Source organism: Ruditapes philippinarum, unplaced genomic scaffold (genome assembly GCF_026571515.1).
Source record: "Ruditapes philippinarum isolate M1 unplaced genomic scaffold, ASM2657151v2 ctg9278_1_1_1_1, whole genome shotgun sequence".
NCBI classification, from domain to species: domain Eukaryota; kingdom Metazoa; phylum Mollusca; class Bivalvia; order Venerida; family Veneridae; genus Ruditapes; species Ruditapes philippinarum.
Window position 1 is genome coordinate 33,190 of NW_026861211.1, and position 4,989 is coordinate 38,178.

The 4,989-nt window shown below is 30.7% G+C and overlaps 1 long non-coding RNA gene across 1 annotated transcript; it reads right to left on the reverse strand.

The window, feature by feature from the left end:
- Positions 1-3,185: 3,185 nt before the first annotated feature.
- Positions 3,186-4,424, reverse strand: LOC132714894 (uncharacterized). Its single transcript, XR_009623624.1, has 2 exons — positions 3,500-4,424; positions 3,186-3,273 (listed from the first exon to the last, which is right to left on the reverse strand). It is a non-coding gene; the product is annotated as an uncharacterized LOC132714894 (long non-coding RNA).
- Between the last annotated feature and the right edge of the window lie 565 nt (positions 4,425-4,989).

Sequence of the window (4,989 nt, forward strand, 5' to 3'; positions counted from 1 at the left end):
AACTATAAGTTATACAAAGAAACCTAGGCTTGTTCACAACACATTATCCATTAATGGTGACTTTATATTTTTAAATAAAAATTGAAACTTTTATGTATATGGAAGTTACAGAGCGGACACAACAACCACCATTTATATGTATATAACATAAATATTGAAAAAGTTTAAACCCCAGCAGTGACCTTAAACTAAGGCGTAGGAACACGGGTCTTAAGGGCAACACATCATACATTTATGATAATTTCATATGTGAAATAAAAAATATAATCCTTTCATGCATATTATTTTCAGAGCAGACACGACTATCTCTGCCTATATGTATATTAATATCAAAATTAACAAAGTTTGAACCCCCAAAATTACCTGGACCTAAGTCATAGAAACCAGTCTTGTTCGCGACACACCATACATCTATGGTTATTTCATATATGAAAGAAAAATTAAAATCCTTTCATGCATACTGAATCAGAGCGGACATGACCACCAATGTCTATATGTATAAAGCCTGAATGACTGACGGAATGACAGACTGACGGTTCGATTTTAATATGCCATCCTTCGAGGGCATAAAACATTTATTTACATGTATTCATAATTTATGTGACATAAAACAACTCTAAGTAAGATTTGGTTTATATGATTCCAATATGCCCTTACATCTACATAATGAGTGTAAATTAAACACTTAACATAAGGAAGCCTACATTCAAAAATTTAATTAAGCATTGTCTCTATTACTGTTACTTTTAACGATTCTCTTTCACACTGTATTGAATGGCTATCAATTTCAAAATACCTGTATATATGTAGCTACATGATCAGCAAGATTATCAGCCAATTTTCTCACTCCTGACTGAGTCTCACAACTCCTCATGGTGTCCATATGCGAGGTACCATGTAACGGTGGAGACATAGGAACACATTCAAACTACATGTGCACCAGCCATAAGAAAGGCAGTAATACACATCAATGCTGTCATTCGTGTAGATAATCCAATTCATGAATGTAGTTATGGCTGCTTACATGTATGCTCTGCAATTTCGTGCACAAAATAAAAGGATCCTTTTGAATTGTGAAAAAGGACAAGTCAAGACTTTCTGTCTATTTATTCTTGGAAACAGCTAGAGCTTAATACTGGTCATGCTTTTTTCTCATCCTGGGAAAGTCTACTGAACACATTTCGTCCGTTGACTCCTAAAATAGTTCCTGCTTTGGCAATTTCTTGTGAATATTTTTTAATGAGAATAATACTAAATTATTAAGATTTAAAACTTCTTGTTGAATTTTTAAGCAATTGAATGTCTAACAAATCTTTAATACCTTAATAACTATGAAATAGCACTGACTTAAAATTCTAAAAATCTGAAGGAATAAATACATTAATGAAATAACATATTATTTACTGAAAAAGCACTATCTATTTTATTAATTATTAAAACGAAAAAAAAAAGAAGAAAAAAAAAGAGTTCATGATCAAGGTTTTGAACTCAATTCTCCTGGGTGAGAGGCTCCCATTCTACCACTGAGCTAGTGCCACATTACGACATGTTATGACATCATTTAACAAGTAGTTTTACAAATACATCAATGCAGACGATGTGGAATTATAAAGTTTAAATACTCTACATACAGTACTGTATCTTTAAATTGTTTTGAGACTTGCAATAATTTTATTTTCACAAAGTTAATTGAATTCTTCTTATCTACCTTTTAAAAAGACATAAAAACCTCTTAGTCTTAATCACTGTGTTTAAACGACCACAGTTGTTTTTTGTTGTTGTTGTTGTTGTTTTTTGTGAGGGCGAAAGAACCGGACCCAGATCAAGTATTCAGCAATAAAATAGCTTGAACAGCATAACTTCTTTCAATGAATCAATAAAATTACATAATAACACCTTGCTAATTCTAAGAATGAAATATTTAGGCATAAGAAGAATTTCAGCATTTATTTATAAGCGTTTACATATAATTCTTTTAACCTGCCAGAGTTTTGTTTACAACCGTTACAGTGGAAACCGTCGAACTCGTACCAAAACATAATCGTACTTATTTTAGTGAAAGTGCCTTTAATTACTAGAAATGATTTTCCTGCAAACATTTATTAAAATATATGTTATGAATCATATTTCAACAACTTAGAATAAAAATTAATAATGTTGAGTTCAATATACATGCTCCATACATTTGCATTTACTGAAATTAATGCCAGAAAATGACGTTTAGATATTAGATAAAAATCTTATTTTGGAATAGAGCACAGGCAAGCCCCGACTTTATATTGATATAGTTGAAGCCTTTGATACATTACAACACAATGGTGTAATGATTTTGTTGGGGCTGGACTGTGCTGATACTTTAATTTTCGTTTAAAACACCAAAAATACGTGAATTTTCCTAATTTTGTTGGAAATAGGGGTATTTCCATAGAACATAAATCATACTAAATGTAAACATATGTCTATAAATTCATATTTTTTTAACAGTTTAAGGATTCAACTTATAAATAAAACCTTAAAACTAGAACTTTTCATCAAATTATTTTTTGCCAAAATCTTGGGCAAAAATCCATGGTTAGTGAACCTAGCTCTTTATGGATAGACTCACCGGACCTATGCTAGTCTAGAAATTTAACGATAGTCTAGAAATTTAAAGATTTTTCAATCAATAAATTTTCAATAAATTTACAAATCTATATTTTTTTAGTTTTACACTAAAATCTGCAGCTTCTGACTAGTTTTTTTATTGATTGTAATTGTATTTTATTTACAAAACGTAATGTGGTGAGTTTCATCTTTGCATGATGTTTTTCAAATATTTAGTAAAAGTTAAAATTGAAAGTCATCATATTGTTTTGAATCTTTCCATACTGTTACATTTAATCATATAGTATGTAACCTTATTAATTTTAGCCTGTGGTTTTGAATTTTAATGCAACTTCTAATATTTTCTTACTTAATGGATACAAAAATCTGTAAAATTATGGCTCGTCCAAAAATTAACAGACTGTCCTTAAATATCATAAACTCCTAGACCTGTTTATTCTGCATTATTTTATTCTAACATAATCTCATGGGAACACACTTGCAACTGTAATAGGGGTGATTCGGCGCAATATAAATATAATTATCCGAGCCCCTGAGGGTCAAGTAAGTTCGGGATTATTAAATCATTTCAACAACAGCTGTGAAGTTCTTATATGTTTATATACCAATCCAATCTTCTAATAAGGTTGTTACATCAAGTAGATTTGATAAGTACAAACCAACAACACTCTGAAATAAGTATATAACAATATGTAAATATAAAGTAAAATAAAGTAGAAACAATGCATTAATTATTATCATATCTTACATAATCAATTACATGTCTAGTGGCCAATTCAGATCTTTACACTCAGCAACAGTCCTTAAATATCATATCATAGCTTATGGAATTATACACACAATTAACATATTTTATCTTTTAAACAATACACAATACATCACACATGTAACTTACCATCTGAGGGATGAGTGCAGTACATCAATCTAACTATTATCTCTCTGACTATCACACCAGTGACTGTTAACTGCAAGGTTAAATATTAATAGTGAATAAAAGATGAAAGGTGATTTGATAGATACATGTCATTCTGAAACTCATACTTATTTACAAATTTCACAATCAATGGACTGAACCAAAATACAACAGAATCACAATAATGCAATTCTACATATTTACAATAAAGCATTTAGCAGCAGTCAGGATAAATACATACCAACTTAGGAAATAAAGAACTTGACCACAAACACTAATTTTTCTAACCTCTCCTTTACAACATAACAAAGACACAATGACTTTTCCCACCAAGAAATCACATGACATAAAAATAGCTTAAAACCAACGATCCGTGAACCAATCATTTGAATTCTTAGAATACTGACCAATGTAAACAAAAGCTAAAATCAGTTAAAACCAATAGAGTAATCTCCCTTGAAAAGTATCAGACAAGACCGACGGATTTGTCTCCCTTTGCTAAATTATAAAATCCAACAGTAAAGCAAGAGTATTGTCCCTTGGACCTGATCCTAAAAATAAGACCCTGTTACATACTTCCCTGGTCTGAAAAAATGACGTCCCGTCATTGGTCATAAATGTCTTCAGTCCGGTCTTTCTTTTAAATTTACAAACAATAATAATAATACAAAGAAAGTTTTTACCTCGAAAAATTTATCAATGTCTTATACATTAATTGTTACATTGCAATTACCTTCCTATTTTACAAATGTATAGTTATATATACATTATAACATTATTGTCATAAGCATTTAATATCTAAAATAATCAGATATTAAGTGACATTCATTACATTAATGTTAACTTGTTGACATAACATTATATAGCATTTAATATCTGAAATAATCAGATATTAAGTGACATTCAATACTTTTTAAGTTTATTTGTTTACTACTATATACACTATATGTGTCTCTCCTGTGTTTGTTATATGTGTCTCTCCTGTGTTTGTTATATGTGTCTCTCCTGTGTCTACTACATGTGTCTCTCCTGTGTCTGTTACATGTGTCTCTTCTGTGTTTGTTACATGTGTCTCTTCTGTGTTTGTTACATGTGTCTTTTCGGTTGTAATATCTGTCTCTTCTGCCGTTATATACGTCTCCTCTATTGTTTTCTCGGTCTCTTTCACTTTATCTGTCTCTTCAATGTTTGTTCCTGTATCCATATTCACCGTATCTGTCATAGCGATGTCTTCTTCTTGTCCAAGCTCATGAGCAATATCTTCCTCATTCATTTCTATGTCGTCATCAATAATAACTGTTTCGTCATCATTTATATCTGACTCCGGTTGAACATGTTCATGAATTTCATCTTGATTTATTATTTCAATTTGTTCACTGTTCTCACTATGAACACTAGTTCCGCTTGATTCAATACTATTACTTCCTTCACTGTTTCCACTTGTTCCACTGATTACACTTGTTTCACTTTCT